The sequence below is a fragment of the Osmia bicornis genome, chromosome 16 (assembly GCF_907164935.1).
Source record: "Osmia bicornis bicornis chromosome 16, iOsmBic2.1, whole genome shotgun sequence".
Lineage (NCBI taxonomy): Eukaryota > Metazoa > Arthropoda > Insecta > Hymenoptera > Megachilidae > Osmia > Osmia bicornis.
The window spans coordinates 7,327,929-7,355,848 of NC_060231.1; the positions used below are offsets into that span (position 1 = coordinate 7,327,929).

The 27,920-nt window shown below is 39.0% G+C and overlaps 1 protein-coding gene across 5 annotated transcripts in view; it reads right to left on the reverse strand.

Moving 5' to 3' along the window:
* LOC114872277 (CCR4-NOT transcription complex subunit 6-like) overlaps positions 1-27,920 on the reverse strand; it is a 233,498-nt gene that overhangs the window by 110,431 nt on the left and 95,147 nt on the right. Inside the window, exon 1 of one of the 5 annotated variants that reach the window (XM_029179334.2) lies at positions 864-1,174. The exons of the other annotated variants lie outside the window; for them this stretch is intronic. The gene's annotated coding sequence lies outside the window, so the exon portion shown is untranslated. Of the gene's footprint in view, positions 1-863; positions 1,175-27,920 lie in introns of those variants that run through there. 5 annotated transcript variants of the gene reach the window in all.

The window sequence follows — 27,920 nt, forward strand, 5'->3', positions numbered from 1 at the left end:
TATATCAATTAAATGTTTTGTAAGTTTGGGTTACGATTGACCGGGGCTCCGCTGTTCAAGGGTTAAACCAGTAATCAACACCAAAAGCATGATTTGGTATTAAAAGTGAAACAATTAGTACTTAATTTATTAAATTGCTCTTCCAACTTTTATCAGTGATTGCATAATAAGATAGCTCGAGATTAAACAGCGAAACAGATATTGGAAATTAGCAATAAAATAACTTACCGGTTAATGGTAAGGTAGAGAATCAGTGGAGAGTGAATCGAAACAAGGTTTGCCAATATCACCTTACCTGAAACAGAGCAATAAAATAGAATGTTAATAAAGAGAAATTTAATATTTACAGAAAATATTTGTTTATAGAAATTTCTTTTGTAACGCGAATACAGCCTGCACGTGACAATTTACTTTGGAATTCCTAACCTTACTCCAAACGCATAAATAATTTTCATACACGCTAGACGTTCAAACACTATGCGAAGCACATAAAATAAATCGTATGAGCTATGCTTAAAAACAAGCTAATAAATTCTAAACACGAACTACACAGATTAATTAATTAATATGCGGAATAGCACGCGTTGCAAACACCCACATACATTTCGAATTTTTCTCACTTACCCGGTACAGTAATTTCCGTTTAAGTATTCTGTATGTGTATAATCATTTAACCAAATGAAATATGTAAACATTTATCTACAAAGGTCTTTTAGCATACCTAAGTTAACACCATTACAAATAAAGAAGACACTGTAATTTGCAAAAATCGAAACGCAATTGAAACCTCGTGACATGATTCTCAATACAAGTTTCAAGCCTACCAACCGTAACGCGAAAATGAATTATTCGCGAACAAATACCTTATAAATCTTCCAGTATCGCCAGACCGATCGCCTTCGTCAACGATTCACGAAGAATTCGGAACTGAAGTGACTAGGAGAGGTGTCCACACAACACTACAAGGCTTATCTGTGATTTGTGTTGTTCTTCTCGCTTCGCAAATGCTACACGCTCCACCGTACACAAACCGTATCGTCGCCACCGGCACGCACTACTGTTTACCTTTGCATTAGCGAAGGACCCGCCCATAACGCGCACAATTTATCTCCCAAATATAAGCGTTACTTTCGTTAATACAGATATTTTTTTATTTAAACACCCTAATTCGTTTACTAGCAACTGAAACATTCGCACTACTTCCCGTCCATATCACTTTCCTTTTTCGTACTGACGCTATTATTCGGAACTATTCGACCGTGTTCGGGCGACTTCGTCCTACCTCGTAGGAGGTTCGATTTGATTCGTCCACGCGATCCCGCGCGCAATTCAAAACGTATTCCCGTAAGTAAACAAATATAAGACAGATTCTACGACTTTTTTTTTTAAATAGAAGAAGGTAATATATAACCTGGATGTTTTTGGAATACATTTCTTGATATAAATAATATTTTTCTACTATTTTAATTATAGAAAGTATCATTTTCTCAATATTAAAATTTGTATATTTGATTCATATTATGAAAACCTCTTTTAGGTATGATTCGTTCTTTCATTACAGCTATAAACGTTTAACACGTTAAAACAAAACGACACGGCGTGAATTTACACGATGAAACACGACGCGATAGAAACTGTACGGGCTCGTGGTTGTACTTGCACGGTACTTACGATAAGCCAGGGGAGAAACTACGTTTAGATACGCGAAAAAGCTTTTTAATAGCGATATCTGCGCACCTTGGAACGTCATACTGCTAGCGAACGTATGCGGTACGCAACAGTAATCTGGTGTGCAAAGGAAAGCACCAGGAGTGTTCCGATTTTGTAAAGACACGAGAAGATTTATGCCACGGAAATGGATACCAGGGCTGCAATAAATCTCCGTTGCGATGTTGAAACAACGCGCACTTTGTTGTTTTATCTGTATGATTTCAGATTTAACGTGACATATAGGGAGTTACAAAAATTACGAGCGCCGTAAAACTTAAACATGAATTGAAAAATCTTTCATCATTAGATATTATCTAAATATGAATACGAATATAAATTCTGTAGAATTTGAAATTCTTGTATTTCTTGTCTTTTTTAATGAAATTAAAATTGGGGCACTCTCCATGGTCCGCCGTCCAAGAGTTACAAAACCCAGATCTAATTGTAAGGGTACCTTAGGTTTTTAAACAAGAAGTAATTTCCCTAATTAATAAACCCTTAATAAATTAATTTTAAATTAAAAGCTTTCAGCTTTTTACGCGTCGTCTATCGTTTTTCTAACGACTCCTTGTATCTCACAGCCTAACAATGCGTTTAACAGGGTTAAAAACCTTCTGAAACGATTCGTGGTTAGTTAAGGATTCTCTAGAAGGTTATCATCGCCGCATCCAGTGAACTGCAACAAAGCGTTATTTCCACACAAATCAAGCTGTCCACATCAGCTGTTGGGTTAAAGAAGCGCCCGGACAGAAGACATCCATAAACCGCCTGGGTACTATCATTTTCCACTCATTTCGCTCGGAGTTATGTTAACATTACTTCGCAATCTTGCATCTATATAGCCTGAACATGCTGGAGATCGCTGATACGACCTGTATTCGTTCTATTCTATCATCCGACCTTGATCTCTGCTCCAACAACGACGCGGTCTAGCAACGGTCTAGATTCCGCTTGTAATGAAGTCCATGAAATTTCAAACGATGAATTACGTGTTTCCTTATTAACTCATTCTATAAAATTAGAAATGCCATTCATATTGGATGGTTTCATTCAATTTTTAACCCTTTCATTACAGTCTCCTCTGTTGCCGAATGAAACCATGAATTCTAAAATAGCACAAGTCCACTTTTTAACAGCTTATCAGTTATTAATCTCTCAGGAAATGTTGCAAAAATTTTTATTTCCTACAATCCATTTGTGGCAAGTATCGTCACAATGGATTTCCGTGTTTATTCTCACCCTTCGTGTCTGTTACACGTGTTACACTGTCCTTCTTTCCAGCTTTCTGTCTTCTCACGACCCGTTCTTTTTCCACTGTCTTCTGTTTGCTCGCTCTCGTTGCCCTCGTTTTCTTCCGCCTACTCGTCTTGTGTTACTTCGACGCGTGAGAAACTCGAGGATATCGTGGCAGGATACGCGGAGAAACGAGAGAAAGGAAAAGCGGAAGATTTTTGGTACTTCTGTGGTACTTTGCATATTTTTTAAAGGAACGGTATAAAATTCAGAAAATGAATTTTAAGTATCGGGACTCTCTCCAAATCTTGTCGATATTTCATTGCCGAAAAATTCATTTTTCACGAATAACGAGACGCTCACTTTCCTCGGTACTTTCCTTTTCTGTAACTTTAATCTCACCGTAATAAGATCGCAATCGCTGGGAGAGAAGTAAAAGAAAGGCAGCATAATACTTCGAAAGCTGTTCGCCAGTGATCTTAAGGTACGATCAAGGTATTAGTAACACATCATGTTTCAAGTTCATTTAATCTCTCTTACCGAGAAGACAAATTGAATCGTCTTACTATAGGCTCATCATGATTTTACGACTATACTTCCCCTTGGTACTGATTGTATGCCATCATTTTACAAGTGACTACAGTTATCCACAGCAGCGATTAACAACTGTTGCTTCAATGTGTCTTATCAATTCGATCATGATCGCCGTGGGAATCAACGTGTTAATGTAGAAAATGGAGAAGATAGAAAAGCGAAATGGCGAAGGGAAGTTAGGAAGCTGTAACGAGGGAAAAAGCAGGCGGCGAGTGGAAGGCGAAGAGAACAAGTGGAAGAAGCTAACTGCATCGTCTGTATCTGAGGCGTTGATGGGTGTCTGGCGGGTCACTTCACCGGCTGTAGACCGAGGAAAAGCCGAAGTGGACTTTGGTATACTCCATCCTTCGGATATTCTAGGCACTCGGTGCTGTTGCAACCTCGAGTACTCCACTCGTGACGCCACGGTGCTCCCTTGAGCACGTACGGCTAACTAGAAAAATCCTCGGGTTAAGCGTTCTCCTGTGCATGATGAAAACTGTGTCGTTAGCAGTTAACCCCTTCTTCATCGATCTCCCTTGCCTCTTTCCCCATTCACTCCTGATTTTCCTCCAACGTACGCCACACCTTCCTCTCTTCTTCTCTGATCCGTAAAGTTTTCGGTCAGAGAACGGCGGATCAGAGGAACAGGGACAAGAACAATCGTGGCAGAGAAAGGAGATTGCAATCTTCAGAGTTCGACGTTAGTAGAACAGGGGTCTAGTCACGGTGACAACGGTGAGGATTCGTGTACCGCAAACTGTGTCCCGTAATTCCCAGCGATAAGTTCTCCTTCTGGAGCAGTGTGCTTCGCTAATAAGCGTGAAATTATTCCGATTCTAACCAGATTTAATCACGGACAAAACGACAATAGGAGAATTCTAAACAAAAATTTTGAAGCATTTCAATTGAATGGCAACTAATTTCACTGGCAAAGACAAAAAATAAAAATTATCTGGGTCATAATAATCTAATTATTACATGGGTGGGTTTTTTACCACATTTCAAACATTTCTCAAGAAATGTGTTTGAGAAGGACTTAAATAAGGGTTCTAAGAAGTAAGAAAAAATTGAGGTGTGTTTCTTCGGGACGTTCTGGGTTATTAATTCCTTCTCACAATAACAGTGTGGATCTTTGAAAAGAGTAGGGCGTGCGATTTGCATTGTGCAAGAAACCGCATAAATCATCGTTTCACGCAGTATCGAAGACTAAATAACGGCGAGCACGAACCGCTCTCTCTTTTTCTTTCAACGAAGCAAGCAGGAAGCGATCCTGAGATCTCTTTGCGGCAGCATTACAAGAAAACTAGAAACCGTGAGGAGACCTACTAGTTAACCGCCTTCGTCTCCCAGGAAGCACCGGTTCTCTTCTTTTCAAAAACAGCCAATTGGATTAATGGTATTTGCACTGGTGACAAAATGATCAGACGTACAGATAACTGGTAGAATAAAATACATTCGATACTCACTATAAATACTATTTACAGTTAAGCACGAGATTAAGTGGACATATCACCTGATTAACTTTTTATCACACTTCAGGCATTTGTGGTTTCATGAAATAAACATTGACTACTGATTCGATCACAAGAGAAAAGTATAAGAAACAATTATTATAAATTAATCATTCCCATTTTTTATCAAATGTCCAAAGCTATTCTAAACAAAAATCCTTCTACCTTCATCCCGGATAAATGAAGATTTGCTGTCCACACTTGTAGTTGCAGCAAAGAAACTTCCAAGAATTTACGGATAAGTTGCAACATTACGTCTGATTATTTCGTCCTGCAAGGTATTAGAATACACGATCTCGTAGCAGAAGGATTGCGTTAAACGCGTTGTTCCTCGTTCCAAGGAGTCTCGGCTTAGCTAATGTGTCCCGGAGAATCCTCGGATATCTCTGACTCGTTCCTTAGCGATGCAGCGATTGCTCGGGGGTTACAAAGCCAGGCGACTTGGACCCCGTCGTTCTGACAACGAGATCAGCCGGTCATTCCCGCGAATGCTCGTTTCACGTAACGATTATTTTAAACAACCGGCACCGTGGGGAATACAAAGTGGATTCTTACGCGAACGCGTACTCCCTTTTCACGACCCGCTTACCCTAGGGACCGTCGTCTACTTTTCTCAAGGTGTCCATCAAGCGTTGATAAGGAGCATTTAAAAGCACCGAACAGCTGAACATATTTTCCATTGGAAAGTGGAACGTTTTATTTCTTTTTTTACACAGAAACGACTCCATAGGTTCTTCCGTGCATGTCTAGGAACAATAAATCTCTCGTTTACGATGGAACAGCAGTCGACGTTTCCTTTAATTCGTTTTATGCGAATACCTTTCCTATGGGTTAATAAGTTTTCTTTGTGCTCGCGTGCAGTTTAATTATCGCTAGTCACCGATATGTTTCGCCTTATCCGGATTTAATGGGGCATCGAACAGTGCCACCCGGTGCTGCTTGTCCAACGGAATACAAGCCACCGAGAGCTAGTACATCCTGCGATAGACTGGTTAGTTAAACCGAAGCAAATCCACCTGTAATTGCGCAATAATACTCTGCCCGTGGAATGGTGTAAGACGCTTTTTACCAGAGACTGTAGCAACGTTGCGTAACTGGCGTGACTGGTCATCGAGCTGTTTCACTTGCTATTCGAAAAGTTTCTATCGACGGTGATAAAGTTAATTAAGTATATAGAACTTTTTCTTTGGAAGAAAATTCCGAGTTCTTGGATAGCTTTAAATATTTCTAGAACGACTCTCATAGATCAGCTATACGTGGTCTAGCAATACCGAACGTGATAATGAATATTCTTTTTCCGACGAGGGGGGAAAAACAATCTAGAGCAATAAGTCGGTGTCCTGTAATCGTGGGGACAGAAGAGCTTTGAGGCCTACAGTCGGACGCAATTACATGAGCGAATAGACCGCGTAATGGAGAACCGGCTCTCCCGCGGGTAATTGAAAAGCCAGATGCCCCGGGTAGGCGCGATTTTATAGCATTTCTGAGAGGTCTCGTAAAAGAGGCCACGTGACAAAACAAAGCGAACGAACGAGCAGCCTATGCAAATAAAATCGGGCAAGCGCGAAGCACTAAATTCCTTTGGCCACTTCGAATCGTCTAATCCCGTATTTCTAGCCAAGGGGCGGGATATCGAAAGGCTTTCCTTGATGTACCGTTACAAGAATAATTTCGCTGGTTCGCTCAACCACGTCGATTACGGTTTCTCGCATTATCGATTTTCACCGGATCGCCTTTCGTCAGAGACTATACGTGCACCTTTGATCGCACCTCATCCACCACTTGACACGCTGCTACAGTTCGAAATAAACCGTGTTTATACCCGCTTGCCGACGTGTAATTCGGAAGCTTTGGCGAACCGATACCGTTGTTTAACAAGCAACGCTCCTTCACCGTTCCGTTGATATTTAAATGAGCTTTCAGGTAATTCACGGTTTCCGCCGCAGGAACGATCCTTCTGTTTTCGAACCAACAAATCTGTCTACATTTTTTATTGGGCTGATGTTTATTCAATATTGAATAAAATGTATAACTGAGGAACACGAATACTTTGAAGTTTCAGATTTAATTTTTGAATAATTACGCATACCAGAATTTTTAATTGGGTACGTTTTCGTTAGTATTTATATTTTTTGCGTGTGGCAACCATCGTCAAGAATGGATGACGTACCGAAGGGAAAAAATTTAAAAATTAAATTCCGTGAATTACTCGCTACGAAACATAATCCGCGCGCCAAAAATTAAAAATCCTAATTTACATTAATTCGCGGGTTTACATTCTTAATTTGGGGAAAATGTTGCGTTAATATTCAGAGAATTTTAATACCACCGTATTGCAGAATTTTTTGTCGGGAATGAACATACGAAATAAATAAATGAAGAGAGAAAACAGTAATTTAAACGAAAAATTAAATTAAATTTATAATTATTTTATCTAATCATACACACATAGAAATCCTACTTGATCTTAAGGAGACACTGGAATTCCATTAAACAATAGTGATATATCTATTGCAGGGGTTTCAAGTTACACCGCAGACAATTCCGGGAAATCAGAGACAGGACTGCAATGACATGCACTTCGAGTTCCGATCTAATCGTCAAACAAAGCCGAGTACCCAGCAGTGCGTCCATATGAGGATCACGTGCGAATAGATTATGCGAACACTGTTGATTGCAAATGTTTATTTAGGGGCCGCGATGCATTGTGATTTACGACGTTATGATAATCCGAGATAAACCCAGATCGCATTACAAAACTGAATTGTATAATTAACCAAAGGCTGAGATTACGTATCAAATTTTTGTCATCAATTCTTTCTATCACCTTTCTGAAAAATGAGCCACCCAAAAAATGGACAAAAAAGTCCACTTAACGATCTCTTTAAGTACATCTACCCGCATGGATCCGAACGTACTGAGCAGAGTTGCCAGTGACTGTACATCGATAATGAAATTCTTCCCGTGTTTTGTCCTTTTATCCGGCAGTCGCTAAAGAGTTAATTCCTCAACTTTCTTCCCCCATAACAACGCGTTTATCGATTTCGACGGATAACACGAAATTCCACGGAACGCGACCGCTTGGATTAATACGGCTATTACGGAACGACAGATATTCCGCGTGTGTCTGGCATTTCGTAACTGTTAATACAACTTGATCGAGCGATCGGCCACGAATGTGGTTATTCCGAAAACTTTGCCATAACAGCGTGTCGATTTATCAAACCCGTTGCTTTGTTGAGCTGTTTTACCAAAGCGGTGTCATTCATTCTCGAACGACGTCTAACCAACTGTGTAATGTGGTAAAATAATACCGGTAGACTTGTGATTGTTTAAACAACCGAGCCTGTGCGCATTGTTTTCAGTTACGGGTATAAATCATAGATAATGTGTATATCAAATAATCGGTACTCATCGTAATTCAATGAAATGCAAATTGCAGAAACAGTAGCTGAAGAGATTGTTACAATTGTTTCCTGAGGCTATCCTGTACCGTTGGTAAGTGTAAATCTGCACACCAAATTCCAAACACTCCAATTTATGATTTGTTACGCCCACGCGATCGTACTTGATAGCCGATAGTCATTTTCCTAGCCATTATACCACGTCGTTCTCAGGCAGGTTTCAGTAATACGTAAAACGTGTCGAATCAGCCGACGGGAGGAGAGTAATTCGGTATAATAACTGACATAATTGTGCGCATACAGCATTAACACCTAAACCTGTCGATACACTGTTCGTTTGATGCCGCTCTTAAGCTTTGCACCGGTGGTGCTCAATGTGTGTTCGTTAGTCACCGTCCAAGTGTAAATTAAAATTTAGAAATATGAACTAGTCTTATTATAATGACCAGCAGTGTATCATCTGGTAACTTATCAATGGAATACCAGCTCTCACGCATGCTTCGTCGCTCGAAGATGCAAAACGATTACCGTTAAGTTACCCCGGGTCATTGAGTGGGAGTGAAAGCTCGCCGAAGTTCACGTGCATTACGCGAACCTCAAGCTGTTATTTCGCGAAAGCTGTAATACGGTGATGACAGTGGTGTGAACGGTACGTGGCCGAAGGGAACAGAGAACACGCCTTTCCTCTGCTACTGTGTCTAATACAGTAAAACCGTATTTCATCTCTTTTTTTTTGAAATAGCAAAAAATTGTAGGAACATTTTTTTGAAATACTTTTGAAATAATATTTTAAAAATTCTTTTTATATTTTTCAATGCAGTCTTCTAGGACTATTAGGGGTTAATTCGGTATCTGTCAGCATACCAAATTCCTAAACACTTCCTGAAGCCACTGTAAGTGAATCCTATTCGACGCGGCTCTCTTTACCGTTACCACACAACCTGCAGTGCAAACTCACGCATCAAGGATCGTTATTGCAAGCTCGTCATAACGTCATTACTGCTGAGAAGATGTATATTAAACATTGCGTTCTACAGTGAAAATATTCCAAGAAAAAAATTGTTTCTCAGTTAATTTTCGTTCGAAATGGCTAACCTCATTCCGAGCTGTTTCGAAAGAAGAGTTTGGAAGATCGATAGCGTCGAGTTGAGATTCTGAAAATTGTTCATTAAACAAGACGTAGAGGATCGAGGCACTTAAGGCTGAAGAAGAAGCGATATCGAATTTCCTTGATACAAGAAGAAGCGAAACTAGAGCAGACGCCGGAAGGGACCGGGAACAAGCGTACTGGAACAATAGCAATTGACAAGTGAAGCGAACAGCAACTCACGGCTTATAGAATCCTCTGTGTCGGTTACGATCGACGCCGCAACCGACGAGAAATTGAGATTTATGCGAGGAACGGCACGAGAGACTACGATAGCTCTTGTTTTATAGCTGCATCCAAAATGGAATTTATAGTGAAACGAGGGGGGATTGTCGTCGATAAATATGAATGGCCTCCCACAGCAATTATTATTAATACGTTACTAGTCATCCCGTTCGAGAGAAAATCCGATTTATACCCTCCTGAAATATTCAGGGTACCGCTGTGATGGTAAAAAAGCTGATTCGAAAATGTAGAATAAAACTGAATAAAACCTAGATGCATACGTTATTTTCCAATTTATTTGTTATAGTTGTCAATAAAATAAAAATAAAATTTTAAACTTTAAAAAATTACTCGGGTACCAACAATTTTTATCAAACATCCAAAACGATTTATAATCAAGCAAAATGATTCCATTATACCCATTGTGGCAATTACAATTCTATGATTTTATGGTGGCAGGATCTGTCCAATACTCTTCAATCGCCATCGACTGAATCGTGAAACATCGAAGCATCAATGATGAACCCGTTGAATAGAAGAGCGTGTATTAGGAACTGAACGCATTAATTTCCATTAGCATATGAATGAAGGGAACGGTATTACAGGAGTTATGTACACGCGCAACTCGGCGCTTCATTCATCCCATGAAACGCATCCTTTCATATTAAAATCCTGCTAGATCGATAATTCGAATGTACTGTGCGTTAACTGGTTTTCGGTGCTGCGTCAGGAAATAATTGCCACTCTTGCATGCCTCTGTGCTTCCGTTTCGTTCTACCGAAAGCAGCAGTGAAGTTTGTATGCAGAAGTCATTTTTTTTATTTCTTGTAATATCTTTGGTAGCATTAAAAATAAATTTATAATTTAAAAAAAATATTTTACTTCTTCCTTTGGAATAAAATCAATACTTTCTTCCACTTTGCATCTGTCGAACAAGTGTATATAAATTCAGTATCTTCTCATTTTGTCCATCAACAGACTCTCGAACCACTCGATACAAAATACAAAAAAAAAAGAGTCTCGTTTATATTTGATCCACCCTCGCACATTTACGGTTCATCAGCTCGTCCCTCTGTCCCCTTTCAACCCCCTCCCGATGCAGAAACTTTCATTAAAACCGTTGCGCCACCCCTTCTGGCCAAACCTACCCCTCTCAAACTCGAGTTTTCCACAACGTTGTGAAACCGGCGAGCTTCCTTTGCCGCTAGTTTGATCGATTGGGCGCAAAATTGAAAATTTGCATCACGTTTTTCCGGCGCACTCGTTCGTGCTACCAGAGAGAAGTCTTTCTCGACCGAGCTAATAGAAAATATGTTTCAAACCTTTCGTTTTTCTTTTTAGTAAACAACCTTTGTCGTCCAAAATTATTACTTTTCTATCGACCCTTCTAATTTAACACTTGAAAAATTTTTATTTGTAAAATTGTTTTCAAATTAATTATACAACATTTAAATAATAAACTGAAGATTTTTGGAAATGGTGATATTTATCTGTAAAAAAATTTCTATTGACTTGGAAACATAAATTTGGCTATTTTTGTAGCATTTTCTTTTATTTGCCGTATCGCGACGAGCAAACGCGAAAGGGTTTATTGACACGCGAGGGATGAAGTTGGTTATGTAACCCTGGCAAACAGACCGAAAACGTGTTTGCTTTTAATATTTCAAGATTCAATGTTTTTCGCGCTCTGCTAGTTTTTCACGGGACGATGAATAGACGTGAAAAGCTTGTCTGTAAAAAGGCATTGAAAGGGGAGGGAAACAAAGGGACGATCGACGAATGCATATGCATTTAAACGATGGCCCGACAGACATTCTGTTACGATTTCACTGATACTCTTTCTACTTCTCTCTGTATCCTTTTAAATCCAGATATCACAGCAATAAAATATTATTCGTCCCATACAGAAGTGTTCTTTCAAATGATTTCATTCACAAAAAAATATAATATTTCTTCATTTTCCAAAAATGAATCAGTCAATGATTGCTCCAAGAGAATTTAACCTGCACCTTCGCTAGATCTTCATTATTGCTGTAAAAGAATGTTCCAGTAGTACATTCGAGAGTGCATTACGACACGGTACGAGCGTTTAGTGGCCATTATGAAAGCTGTAAATCCGATTCGACGACAAGGAAGTCCTTCGAAAAGCTTAAGGTCCGTTCTATCCAATCCATCGATTGCACTCGTCTTTCGTTGATGCATGAACACACCTCTGCACTGGTCCAGCGATAATTAATGACCCGAGGGCTGTTCGACGCTAATTGCACAACGAGTTACACAACCGGAGGCAAGAAAAAGATGTACGATAATAGAAGTGTGGCTGTTGTACCGGAATTAGACTCACCGAATGACAAACTGTTCAATTACACGCTACGTGTGTGTTGCAGTTGCAACGAAGTGTGCTATTAGCTCTCTAACGAGCTATCTACTGGATGTTATTTTTATAAAATAATATAAATATTTCTTTGCTATGTCATCACTGATTTGAAAATTTGTTCAAATATTTCCTCCTTCAGATTTTTCTTTTCTGCAAAGTACTTGTCAATTAAAGTTTTAATAGGGAATGTAAACATTCGCTAAGATTGCTCGAGGAAAATTAATTTCTCTGCTATATCGAATGAACAAATAAAGGCGTTCCCTTCGTTTCCGTCGACAGAAGTTCGTGGGAGGAAGAAAAAGTAACCTCAAGTGGCTATACATTTCCAGTCGAAACTTTTTTCCGAGCTTTTTAAAGCGACGCGCGCCGCTACCCTCGAGAAAGACATAATTTACCGCGTCTATACCTGGCCGTTTTAATACGTCAGTGTTCCAGCCTCCTCCGTTCCACTTTTATTCTCTTTTTCCATTCCCCCAAACTGCACCCCGCCGCTCGGTTCTCCGCCGAGAATTCACTGGCAAATTAAAACCACCGAGGATTTATCGCCGACTCCCGGCCTTAACGCGTCCGACACCGTTTAAGATAACCAAGTGCCGAAGACACGTATTAACGAGCTCTTCATTCTTCTCGTTACACACGGATTCGCCGATCCTGACATTTCTATTTGAATTTGAAATTTTGTTGACGATGAAAAATCATCCGTAAAATTGATATTCTTAATACAAAGAATTACTTTTACAACCCTTTCATAATAAGCCACGAGGAAACGAACCCCTCCACGATAATTTTCTCGATAATGTTTTTTAATTATTTTCTACTCCTTGGTGTTTATATAATAGAGCATCAGGCAATATCAATTTCTGTTAGTTTCTCGTATCCAATTACGCGTTCGTAACAATTAGAAGATCGTAATTACGTGGTTTCCAGAAACATAATATGTATTTTGAATTATCAATCAAAACGTTACGGTTGCATTTGATTGATATTAATGACTATAACTATAATAATCATGGTATTGCTGATTTTTATATAATTTTACAAAATAAAAACAAATGAACAATTTAATTCACAAAATGGCAAACAATAAATGTAATAAAATTAGCCTGTTATCAAAGTGTTTGAACAAATTGGTCGACGAAGGTCACAGCTGGCACTCGAGGGAGGTTTCAATCAGTTTCGATAAATAATTAACCGATAAGAAGGGAATAAAACTTGCCTGATAGTTAAGTGGTTTCCATGGAGGTAGAGAAATGGTCGTCGTGGCCAGAGAAAGGTCGTTGCCAGGAAGTTCTCTTTGAGGAGACGCGGTTCCCGCTCGAAGGAGCCAGGAAAGTTTCGCGGAGAGTTGCGACGTTTCCTCGAGTGCATTAGGAAGGGCTCGCAAAGCCCGGCGGTCGAGGGTTCTGTACACACCGGTGCCGTGATGTTTGTCCGCAAACAGAATTTCCTCGCGTCTTTATTTACTAATAACGTGGCCTGCGGTTACCGAGCTCGTCGACCAACTGGCCAGCACGGTAAAGCGCTTTGCCACTACGAATGCGCAAACCGCAATGACGTTTCGAAAAGCTCGTTCTCTTTAAATTTTACGAATCTCGAGCTCGTAACTCCAGATTTTTTTAAGTTTATTCTAATACCATTAGACGAGAAAATTATTATCAGAATATTATGTGCTCCAAGCATTAACCCTTGAATAGGGTTCAAAAAATAAAAACATTTTTTCTAGATTTACATTGCGTTGTAAGTTACGAGTGCAATTGTCAAAAGTTTTGTAAAGGAATAACCTGTTCCATGTTCAACGGTAAACTTAGTTTCATAAAGCTTTTCGTTGAATATCTTATGATTTTACCTAGGAGTGTACAGTGTTGGCTGACCTCGGAACCGACTACCGTGGGGCCCCATCCTTAACGAGTAGAAAATTTATGGAATTTACCGCACGGACCGACTTTATGGCTGGCAACAACATTGTACCGTCTCATTCGCGAAAGTACGCGCGCTCGTTATCATGGTTCCCCATGATAGCGCCGTCTTAATGCCTCTCTTGGATTACCAGCGTTCCGCGTGAAACTTTCGTCGGTTTAATACGCCTCGCTATCATACAACCTCTGAGCTGTATTGTTGGTATTTCTAGTATTTCGTGCTTCTCTCAAGACTTTAGTACCCTTCTTCTTCCTCCAATTTATACTTCGTTGAGAAAAATAATTTAATCAAAATAAATAATAACCAAAAAAGCGTATCATTTTGTCTAAAGGGATAGAGCAACTGGTCGCGATTAAAACGTGTTACAGAAGCTCGTTATTTGAAAACTTTCATCGCGCGGGTATCAAAGCCATTACTCGGCAGGCTCGATTCACTCGGAATTAACCAGCTAATCTGTATGCGTCGAGTTTCAAATTGAATCAGCAGCGCGCATTGTTTACAGCAGGCTGATAAATGAAAGCTGCTTAAAAGTGCGTCGACTGCTGCCAGTCACGGGCTGATTTCTCATGTAAATATAAACAAAAAATGTTGAATGGAGCGCGTTGAATGGGATTACTTTTAAAATTGTCACTTTTCGCGTGATATGTTTTAAGGGTTGAAACCAGAGAGGAATTTATTCCTGCAACTTGGTGATCGCATAACGGAGCATAGGGCAGCACGTTAGAATACAGTTTACCGTTTTACAGTTTCCTCGTTTCAACCTAGCTCAGACTATAAAAGAAGTCTCTCCGTTTCTAGATTTATCATTATACAATGACTGCAAAGCGATTCATACATAATACATTACGTCAGACGAATTTCATAAGGAAGATCTATGCACATCAAGCGTTCAATCCTTTTGGCGAAAAGGATCCATTGAGCGAAGTTAACGTAGCGAGAAGTACTGCTTTAAAAAGTATTTAAAGCGGTGGTACATATTTCAAAGAATCTGACCAGGGAACTACAAATAGTGATCAAAAACAGCATTGTTGAAAAGAATATATATGGCAGAATTTTCTGACTTTTTAAAAATTTATTAATGATCTACTAGGCAAAATTAATTACATTTTTCAAAAAAATTCAAAACAATTCTGAAAATATTCCCCATATTATGAAGCACAATATTTTGAATGCTTAAAAATTATTTTCTATGTTTTTCAAATATCAATAAGTGATAAATCCTTTTACTTCTTGAGAAACAGCCTTTTATTAAAATAGTAGGGATATTTGCTATGTAAAGGTTGGATTAAATGTAAGGACAAGAGGTTCTAGGTTAAGCTCTCCTTAGGCTCCTTCTAGTTCTCCCTAAGTCCTCCTAGAGTTCCCTAAGACTGAAGACAAATGGTGGATGATTCCTTTCCCTATTCTTACTCTTGCCTACAGGAAGCTTACTTTACACCCAAGTGCAAACGTAATTATTTGCAATAATTTGCTTATGAAAAATAATAATGAACGAAAAATTCAAAAATTTAAATAAATAAATCGAAAATCAGCCTGGAAATTCCTCGAATTTTAGTACTTTGTCTTATCGGACCAACCAATATTTCTTGTACCCTGTTTGTTTTCATACAGCATCAGGGACAACCCCATCCCTCTTTTAACCAAGCTAAAAACTCGCTTTCCCAGTTACAGTGCACGATGAAGCATCTGTTATCTGATCGCAGACGTGTATGGTGTGTGTATTAAATCGTAGCAATCGGGTAAAAGTATAGCAGGTGTATGGACAGCGGAGCGGAGAGAGGACAAGGCAATTAATCTTCGGCTGGCTGGCGTCGAGCACGGCTGCCGGCTGGCGATGTGACGCTAATTAATCTAATACGGTATTGATATTATAATTAGAGCCCGGTCCCTTTTGCCATGATTCACGAGTCCTTTCGCGAGCGTGTTCCTCGCCTCTGAAATCGCAGCTAGCCGCCGGCTAATTTATTATCGCGCGAATGCCAACGGAGGACGGACAGGACCAAAGGACGATTTTCCTTCTGGACCAATGAGTTACGAGGATCGGGGTCGAATCGATGAAACGAACAAATTTTCGCGCAAGTGAAAATGGATGTAGAAGAAAGAAACTGTGTACCAGGGGTAATTAATTTCTGGTAGATCATTAACTCGTGTAGCCGATGGTTAAATGTAATTTGGATCTATGGGAAATGGATGAGAATTCTATGAAGAGAATTTTACTTTAATTTTGTATTGTAATTTCTGATTTATTTCTTAATAAAACAGACGAATTTTTCTTATACAAAAAATTACGAAAAATCTTAGAATTCCTCTGTTCACAATGAAATTATCGCGAAGAAAATTAAACTGAAAGTGAAAAGGGAAGTTTGTCCTGTCACGCGAGATATTTTTTAAGGAACTAGAATTCTTCTGGTACGACCAGAAACAGAATTAAACCGGCAAGAATTTTCGTTGAGAATGTTAGTTTGAGTTTATGAGACAGCTGTTTTTGAGATTCTTGGCTTAACAGTGGCAAGTATTCAGTAATTAGTTTCTAGTATTCCAGGCGGCAAGCACCACATAAAAGCTGAAATGAATTTTCATCAGAGTAGGTGGAACAGTTACGATCTCTAAAACTGTGAAAAGTTTTCTGTTGCGAAAAGTTGACATTACACATCTGGAAAAGTTCACCGTTAGTTTCGGTACAATCAACGAACTTTAAGGAAACAATATATTTTTTAATCAAACAGTTGCTTTTCCCTTTTATGATTTTCTTTCTGCTCGAAATTAAATTTTTCAATTAATTTTAGATTTAAGTTTCTTTCGCGAGTGAAAAGTTAACATTACAAGGACCCGCGAGAAAAATTGAAGGAAAGAATATTTTTTAATTAGAAATAACAGTAAAAATTTTCTACATTAATCTTTAAATAATCCTTGAAACTTCTAGAGATTCAGATTTATCCAACCAAGTTCCATAACGAAAGATTTCATCTTCCAGCAAGAACAGCCGGTAAATGGATTTTCGATCGGGTAACATTAATTGAAACTCGTCGACGGCGGTCGTTTAACATTGCTGCGGACGTAGCTTGAATAATTTTAATTGAAACGGAGGAAATGGCCGTGGAACCGGAAGTTTACATCGCGTCAGCAGCCACTTAAGTGTAACACGGTTGAAAGTTTCGGTGGTTATTCCGCGAGTTAACTGAAAACAAAGCCGAGCGACTTTGGAAAGACGGGCGCGCAAGTTCGTAACGAAGTACGAAACTTGGATACAATCCACTTGCATACGGAATACGGCACTGTATAGAAGCGTTAGTTAGGCAGACTACTTTGAAACCGTACCGCCTTCAAACGTGTCTCGCATAACTCCTACTGCGCCCAACTTCCACCCTCGTTTTTCCACTTTCAACCATCAACGAGTCAAATTCCTGGGAAAATGATAAAACGTTTACCGCGTAATGTCTCTATAGACAACTGAAGAAATGGTCAAACAAAGAAGGCACTTTAGAAATTACATTTATGTAATTGGACGCCCTTAATTTGGGTCGGCGACCGCCAGGTGGCAGCGGGATTGATTCTGTTCTCGCTAGCGGTCCCGTGGCATGGGTTCCAAAAAGCAGGGACCGTCTGTCGTCAGCCCCACTGACGAATATATAATTTTCAGAAAAGAAGAAATGCATGCACTTTTAGGATAGCGTTTCGATATCTCATCAATATAACGCTACCTTCATCGGATAGCTTACCGGACGATCCTTTTCGCACGATGATCAAAGCGTTAAAACCGTTATCACCGTCAGCTCGTAAATCGGCGTACGCGAGGATGCACCTGCGCGCACGTGGTTACTGTCGATTGAAAACTTCCTGAATTCGTATTCCGCACGTTCGCGTTTTAAGGGTACCGAATTCCCGATAGCTCGAGCCAATCAAACTTCGCCGAAGCTGCAGAAAATCCCGGCGATGAAGTCACGAGCTACTTCCGCCGTTTTTTTTCCTGCCATCCGCTTACTTTATTTTAACATTCATTTGAAAAACTTTGCGCCGGGTATCGTAAAACTCCGGTAAGAACGGCACGATGAAAACTCGAGTCAACGAAAGAAACTTGTATAAATATTCGATGCTATAAATTCTAGCGTTGAATTCTGTTTTCCTCAAAGAACGTGGCGGAAGATGGAGCGGCGAAATTTTCCGGCAAACCGGAAGAATGGTGGCCAGTGCCAAAAGCATCGAAACCCTTTGTTGCGCCGTTCATGCACGCTTTGACTTTCATCCGTTTCATCGAGGAGCATTCGATCTCGGATCTAGCGCAATAAAGTGTAACGACTGCGGCACAGTCTCGAGATTAAAGCTATGTCTGCTTGTCAAACGATCTAACCGTGGTTTGTCATGCAAATTCGCTCCTTTTTATCGCGAAATCGGTTTCCACCGAGCGAGTCATCGACCGTGGAATATACCCTCCCCAAAGGGACCGCTGGAACGTTTCTTTTCAAACGAAAATTCCATGCAACGACGTTCGCGGATCCGGCAACTTTCGCAATTTACGAAACATTCTCTGTTCTTGGGAACACCGATCACTGTACACTCGGTTTCCTTTACGATTCCTTTCTACTTTCTTCCTCGTATTACCCGTTTAATGGCCGGGATTATATCCAACGCTCGAGCGAATACTTCATGCAAAAATCTAAAGACTTTCAACGGTACCGTTTTAATGGCACGCAGATCCTTTCCTTTTCCTAGATTTCTTATAACGATCCAAGCTTTCTTGGCAATTTTTTCACATTCACGATAATACTATAGACTGGATTACGTAGTAATACGATGAAATTCGTGGAATCGTTGATTTGTTTAAAGAATTATTTCTTTACAGAGATCTTGGATCCCATTTTCAGAAAAGAGTGGGTAGTAGAAATACGAAGAAAAGCCATTTGCGAGATTGAAAGACTTTCGAAGAAAAGTTCACTTTTCAACTGGGACTTGAATCAATTGAACAAAAGATCGTAGCTTGATCGTTATTTTCAAGAAGTTTTTTCCTCTAAGTAGCTTGATCGTTATTTCCTCGAAAAATTATTGATCTAAACTCAGCTGTTCAAAGAGTTAAACTGAGAAGAACCGTCCCTCTCTAGACGCAGCAAGTGCTGAGAAAAAATACAACCCACAGATAAGCAAATATCCACGTCCATGTTGCAGATATTACCAGTGATTCTCCGTAAACACCTAATACATTACTGACACCAGGTAATGTACCCGAAGACAGGTCCACCAGTCTGCTTCTATTCCCTCCTCTTCCGGCCAGGCTCATCTTCCTCTCATTATTCTGTCGGGGACCTTGCGAGCTACCCACACGCGACACAAGCACCCGACCGGGGGAAAGAGAGGGATGCACCGTTTCTAACGTTAATGCCGGTATAACAGTATTTATTACCGTCTCTCTATCGCTTCCACCATAAATACATAGGTACAATGCGTCGTTAAGCGATCGCCCGGCCCCCGGAAATAGACCGTGACCGAATGGCGAACGCGAGACAATCCCCGGAAGACCGCTCAGACGACCACCGGAAGGTTAACCACCGGTGTTTGGGTCTGACCCCCCTCCTCCGACGCCCATCTCTTTTTCCATTGCAACTCTAACGGATGCTCCAGTGAATCCTGGTGAACTACTGCCACTGCTCTTCGTGTCACGTGGGTTAATTTCGGTTAAGTGGGTTAAACACACTTGGGACAGATTTTCCTCCAGTTTTCCCTAGGATCGCCTTAGGCTTTATTTAGACTCTTTACAATTAAATTTTAATTTGTAAGCAAGTTCCCATTCCAAAGTTTCACTTCTGACCCCCAGTACTGTATCTACAGTTACCAGATCCAATTTAGAATTTAAACATCGACTAAGAATGGCAGTCTACCATCCCAGTACTGCGTCCATGATCCTTTCTGGGACATGAAAGTCTGCTCCCGTTATGCCAAACGCTCGTCAGCAATTAATGAGCGAAACAAACGTTACCCTGTTATGTACAAAGATAATAGAGGCAGGTTGAGTAGAATGCATCTGTGCTAGGAGAACGATGCTATGTATGCCGGAAAAAAAGAGGCTCGTCAAGGTGTGCAGACCGAGGAACGTGTCCTGGTTCCTTTGCACTATTTATTAGACTACCAACGAAACGCAATGGTCGTGATTTTTAAACAGGAATATACTTAGATAATCTAAACATTTAAATTTTCCTCTTAATTACCGTAAAGACATTAACAGGTTTCGCGTATCCTTCCTTCGTGTGCCGAGTTAACCCGTCTTTTCCAGTTAACAGGTTAATACAACAGTTGAACGAACGAATTCTGAAGCATCATCATATTCTCCCTGGCGGCTGTTGGAACCGTTACTTCGTCGAGGTTCCCGTAGAGGAAAGGACGATTATTACGAGACGCGAGTTCAGAGTTCATAAACTCGTCTTCGGTTTCGACAGAACACGACGGGTCTCGCGTTAACTCCGCGCTGATGCTAGCTAACTTTCGAGCCGTGAATTTAATCGAACTTCCCACCGCGGCCGGATGGACATAAATGGGTAGATCCGCACCACCATCTTCCTGGTACATAAATCCTCGGCCGATTGACCGTCAGCGTTTCCTATAACTCGGCACCTGCTGGCGTTTCGCGCGAGATACGCTCCGTTGCAGTTCGATGCAACTGGCCATACACCTTTCGTATTCGGCTCTTTTCTACCGAGTTTCCTAACTTAACCCCTTCCTGCGTCGAGGTCTCGCGGAAGTCGGCGGAAAGAACGAGGAATTAGGAAATAAGGAAATCGAGCTTCTGGTATTTAAATTATAAAATGAAAAGGTGAAATTTAGATTTGAAAAAAGAAATTAAAATTAAATTTACTTCCATTAGATGATTAGACGATCGAGTTCTATTAGTCCCAAGGGTAGTAAAACGTAAGAAATTTAATTTCCTCGATACGATTCCCCTAGGAAGAAATAAATCAGCGAGTGCACGTTGAAAACAGGCATGTTCGTTCTGTCAAGTATTTGTTAGAGTAGAACGACTGCAAATATACGGAGGTAGAAAACTACGACATCGAACGATCCGAAACAAGAGCAAGAGCACTGGTCCAGTGGAGTCGTACCTTTGAAGTTTTCAGTTTCACGGTCGACTGATAATAAATAGAAGTGCCCAGAAATCCATTCTCCACGATCTCATAGCCAACATATTGTTACAATCTCGGCAGCCAAGGCTGGACGTTCGTTATCGAGCAACAATGGACACCAGGCTTCTCCTGTTCCAGTCAAAGGATCTTTAAAGCGGAAGCGTGTGATCACGGTTAAAAAACACACCGTTTCACGAAAAATAGAGAGATACACTGGGAAAAATCTGTATTACGAGGTATTGTTGAAATAAGGGGACCGAAGGTGGAAGAGGTACACGAGAGAAAACGACTATGAAGAGTTTCCGGTGCTTCCACCTCGAATCTTTCCGAGTGTACACTGGCAGGCAAAATTATAAGATATTCATGGAGTTCGGTGAATAATTGAAAAATGGAAATTAAAATTGCCCAGGGATGCATAACAAGTGGTAAAGTAATAAACTGAAACTAGCGTCGACATGCAGATAATAATATTATTTTTTCAGAAAATTATTATTTATGCATTAGGAAAAATAAAAAGATTTCAATTTGAGAAATTTCTTACCTCTGAGTCACTTTTAAATATATTTGTTGATTTAATCAACATTAATCTAAATCAATAATTAATAAATCTGAAAAATATTCCTTCACTAATCAATATCTTGGAGTTATTCTTATTATTCATAATGCAATAAATATCGCCCCAGAAAACTTCTCGAGTAATGAAAGATGACTTTAAAGTTGATAAAATACTGTTCTTAAAGTTGCCAACAAAGTCTGAACCAACTAATCCATTATGCAGATAGGAAGCATACAATTTTGAATTAATCAAAATCAACAAAGTAGAATGTTTTCAAATTAATTAAAAGTAGCAATCCTTGAAAGATGAAAAAGGAACTTTACAAGACATTGCTAAATAGAATATTGAAAGTAGGATGAAAGAAAGAAAGCACCGTTCATCATCAACCCTCTACACACAAATATTCCTATACCTAAAATAATTAATATTAATTGCCTTTTTATAAAGTGCACCGAAACTTCCGGGGACTGCGCATGTATAATTAATGCTTTTTTTCAGAAACTTCTTCCTATGTCTTATCATTTTGTCCAGCAATGTACACGGTAAGCGATAAACTTTCTCCGCAAAAGGACCCTCGCGAATACGTGTCCTCCTTTCTGCCTCATCGGATGCAAAAGTAAGGTACGGAGAAGTAATGGCATGGGAACTTGCGGCCAGACTCGTCTCGGATTCGCTTGGCTGGCTGGAAACTGCAACCTGCTGAACCCTTAGTCGTTTAGCGGTGATCGCAGCAGATCAAACGGAAAGGTAGACTGGAAAACTTCAAGATCAATCGACCTAACCCTCCTGCTTTAATGTCTGAGCCTGTACAACCCTTAGCCATTGAATTAAGACCGTATTAAAAATTACATTATTTTATAAAATTAGCAAATTGCACTTGAATGTACAATAAAATATACTATTATTAATTTAGTACAAATAAAAATATTCCAAGTGTATATCTGCATTGTCAAATTTAAGAATGTTTCATCCTCAAAGAATAAACATTTAATAATTAAAAATTAAAAATTTTGAAAATATTAAATGATCTTAATTTAATGATCAAATTTATTAGACATTAGTCTATGTTTGTATTATCCAAGTTTTCAATAATTTTATCATTTTTATCGTCTTTAAGTCGTCTGGTCGCAGCCACTTTGCCCGCCGGTTTACCAATGTAAAATCGTGAAATACTTGGTAGCGTACTCGCGCAGATTACGCTCATAAAATTTTTCTTCGATATTTTTACGGCTTCGCCGAGATTTCCCATGTGTCACCAGGATTATTACAGGCCGCGACGAGGAATAAATAAAGTTTTAAACGCGGAGGCCTGCACGAAGTTGCGCCGCGCTGAACTGGTCGCGGAATTCCTCGAACCGCTGTTATTAGACGTTTAAAATTTGAATTTCACGCATACCTTCTCTTCTGTTTATTTCTTTTTTCTAAAAAAAGAATTTTACTGAAAACTCGAGAAATTTCCGTCGTTTCTATATATTTTTAGAAGAATTTTCCGTAATTAAGTAAACTTCAAATATTTATACACAAATTCGTGAAGCTAAGACACTGACAACGAGTTCATCCTTTACACGATGAAATTTACCATCTTCTATTTAACAGAGACAAATTAAATTGGAAAAAATATGAGATTCGTAAGAAATTAATTTCAATTGTTTCACCTGCCCTATTTTATGACACAGAATGCCTTTATATTATTTATCGTGTAAAACGTCACTGGTATTGTCAAAATAACAAAAAGAAATAAAATAAAATGCTATTCGAAAAAATGGAATTGGAGGTGAAATATCCAATGCATTTTATAAATAACGTAATAGAACAGCGATTCTCAACTAGCAGTATACATGCACCGCTAATGGTACACCGGAAGTAGGTGAGTGGTACCGAATTACTCCATAAAACTCAAAAGAAAATGAGAACTGAATGTTTCTCTCGGCTCGATAATACCGCGTGAATTTTCGACAGAAAAGCATTCATAAAACTCTCAGGCTGTAGAATTATCATACACGGTTGGGACTTTTGAAAGCCAATCAAATCTTTGAAAGCTTTCTTGAAGCACCGCGTATAATCCGGCCCCGTCGGAAAATATATTTCACGTGACACGTGGAAAATTCCCGCGAGTATTAAAATATCTTATCGCGGTGGCGCGCAAAAGTCGAGAGAGGATATTCCACTTTCCTCGCCTTTTCGCCGAAGGAAAGAGCGAGACGACTTCTATAAAACCACCTCCTGAAACTTTCCGTCTATTCGAGAACTTGCTACTTTCCAATATGTTAGCAAATACACTGGCGCACTAAATGATAAGACATCTTGCGGAACTTCCGAGGATCGAAGTTTACCTTTACCTTGTTAGAAATTTAATGAACAGCGTACCTGCTGTGTAAACTACTCGGCAGAAGGACTACGTACTTTTCATTTCGCATGAAAATAACAAACAAACTTATGATTTGAAATCAAAGATTTTTACAAATAAATCCCAAAATTTTAATCGGAATTATTATTAGTTAAAGTAAAAAATTTATAAAATGATATGGGTCCCTATTAGTTTGGATCTCCTAGTCATTTTCAAGGGTAAAAAATGCATCCAAGCCTATTTCATAGGATTTGCGAAAGTAGCAAGAACTACAATGTTACTCGTCCATAAAAGCTCATTATAATCCTCCTTTTTATTCCAACAGCGAAATTTCTAGTCGGATTGCACAATTTCGCGGTCCGAAACAATGTTCGACGTTATGATACGGTAGCAAAACACGATGACCGGATGCTGGAAACATTGTCCGTTGTTAACCCCGGCTTTCTTGCAGCGACGATGATGCACCTCGTTTTTTGTCGCATTAAAATTCTCGTTCGATCGCGCCGTTTTTCGATGAAGATGTTTTAATACCGTGTAAAATGTTAATTCTGAAGAAATAGATTACTAAAGTTAAAATATATTTAAAAAGGTGAAGAATTTCGTGTGCTCCGAAGTAAAGTTGAACCCAATTTTTGTTGTTCAATTAGAAACATCCACTCCTTCGATCACATTTGCTCTATTTTACGGGCGAACGTTCACGATTATCAAGAACAATATCCTCAATCAACCTGTGAGAGCGAAATCATGTTATGCGCGTCCCGTTGGATGCCGTGAAACTATAACGCGAATAGAGAGATTCGTTGACTTTGCTTTTGATTCCACGAGCATCCGACAGACACAGTTTCCAAGTCTCATTCGTGGATTTCATTTGTCCCCTTCGTTCAGGAATCGAGTGTCATCGAATACGAAATTGATTATGAATTGTTCGTTTCAAGCAATGATTTTATTGATTTTTAAATCGTTTAGAAAAAAGGATCATTATTGGACCCCCTGGCGTTTTATGTACTTCTTTTTAATAATAATATTTATTACAAAATTTCTGTTTTGGTGGTATTGCAGGTGCAATGGTTATATCATCCAACCTAATCATCGTTTCCTTCGCCATAGTATACCTAGAGAATCTCTGTTTGTTGCGTCTGATTTAACGGGTACTAGCTTAAGATTAGGGAACTATAACACTGCTTCAACGAACATTACCTGCACGCTTGTATTGGCAGGTGCAGGTGGGTCAGGCTTCATAAAGCGTGTGCCACCTGGGAGAACAATAACTTGGCTATTGGTCTCGTAAGCTGACGTGAATGCGACTCGGGCTATTAATGGCCGATAATGCGTTGTCATTGAATCGCAGACAATCAGGCTGTAGTCGTAATTTATGCGCTACGTTTATGATCGTGCAACGGTGAACAGAAAAATGGAAACCGTTTCATCGCGACGTCTATCAATAGCCTGCTAATGAAACAATGCGGGCAATTCATCAGGCAGATCCTTTTTGTTACCATTTTTTCGCTATTCGTCGCTCCCTGTTTAATTACCATTTTTCAATGTTCCTTTCCCACTTGAATTCTCAAATTTCACCCTTTTAAAATTAAGTATATAATTTTTCATAAATAAATGTGTAGTATTGCTAAATTTATTTAACAATTATCTTTTGCTCCCATAATATATGTTATCCTTTGGTGGTGTTAAAGTTCAGGAATTAAAACTGTAACAAATGGAAGGGTATAAGGAAGAATAAGGGTGCACGTGTAAAAGATAACAGTTGCAAAGACGTTGGCTAAAACGTGGCAATAACGGTCGGGATTACAGCCAGCATGGCAGAGAGAAGTGCAAAGCCAGGCGCAATAAATAGCAATTATGCTTAACAACGAAGCAACCTGCCCGCCTCTCGATAAACCAGCCACCTCTGCAGCCGACTTTAACCACCGAATTATGCGACCCTCTTGATTCAATTTCGCTGACCCTGTTGGATACAGAATGTCGAGAACGAATTTCCTGGGGGAATCACGTTTCGCTTGCTCTCGTCCAGCTTAATGCGTCCGTGAATTTTCATTTGTTAGGTACACAATGGAAAAGAAAAAAGGAACTGAATTTTCAACAATATCTGGTTCATAACTTGGAGAACAATGAACGTATGCTGATAAATTTCTTTACCCATGAAATTATTAAAATTTTTTATATTAAAAATGAATATTCAAATATTTTATCAATTTTATCTGTTTTAGATAATTGAAAAAATATTCAAACGTGCATAAAAATATTATGTAAAATTCTAACTTTAATTAAACTACCAGAGCATCGAACACGTTAATGAGCAATAAAATTGTGTGAATAGGTGATCATTTAATTAGTTCAGACATCATGGAAAACTTCAAAGCTCCTCTTTTCCAGAATTTTGCAATTTTTCTTACATTAATCGAGATTAAATTCCGCCATGAATTAAATGATCTTTCAAACGGTTTCAGCAATACTCGAAAGCAGTTCGAAACTTTGCTGAATTGTTTGAAAAGCCCTTAGCAGATCATGCTGAATAGCCTCGGTTGAAGTTGTTCTTGAAACTTTTACGATAGAAATATTCTTTTGACAAAAGTATCTAGGGAATTTGCACAGTTATCTTTATCGATAATAAAGGACGGAATTCCAGTCCAACTTACAAAAGGTTTCCCAAAGCACAAAGGCTGCAAATTAGTAACCTTTTCCTTGTTAAAGAAGATGGCTTTTAAAAAATTCTATGCGAAATGAGATATTCATATAATTATTATTCTATTATTAATTCGTTTGTTTTATTGGCGACATATAAAAGACCTTCTTCTGAAAATTTGGGTGCCATAATTATTGTTGAAAAATAATTATACATTTTTCACAGACCTGAGGCATTATTTGCATAAATTTTCTAGAATCTATTCACTGAAATGTATCTACCTAATCCTATTATAATAAATTCTACGGTTACAAGTACTCCAATTGGATAACAAGAATAGAATATGCTTATTTCTAATTTAAATCTCGTTTGGTATCGTTAGCATGTATTCAGAAGCTGATTAACCAAGCTACGTACAGTAACGTTGCAGGGATTTGTATTATTTTGCAAAGTTATTTACGTTACTGGTGAACCTAATTAAACATTATGAGTGCATACCTGGCAGTGGGCACTTTCATATGCCAACATTTGTTCTCTTTGGATTGTGTGAATTCATTCATATTTGCATGTGAATATATTATAATCCCACCATTTAATAAATCTACTTTCAAGTGCGTTGTTAAGCGGAATGTTGTTTACTTTAAATTTAAATCATGAATGTTAATTAAAAAAATAGGGGTAATCGATTATACTTGATAAGAAATTATTTATTTTAAATTTAAATTTGGCAAACTCTGAAATTTAAAAATTTTAGAATAAAAAAAGGTCCACATTTTTTAGAAGGGGTTAGTCCAAATTTAAGGGGAACCAGGTCCACCCTAGTTACGTCAATTCCTACAGCTAACAAATTACGAAAACTCATTTACCAACTCGATAAACAATTGGAATTTACCAATTCAATTCCAGGCAGTTCGATGCAAAATTTCACAGTGGTACACAGCTGTGTTTGAATTATAATCGCGCAGCACACGAGAAAGACGAACAGCGTTATCGACGCGTAACTTTCAGTTACGACTCTGCCTGGCATTAAAGTTGATGCAACTGGTGCAGTTCGAAAAGTCGTAATCGGAAGAGTTACGTATTTGTTAAACTGACGTGACTTATTCGTGTCACAGCCAATCGAAGCTGTGACATTTTATTACGAGTCAGAAAACGGTTCTTTTCGCCGTTGTA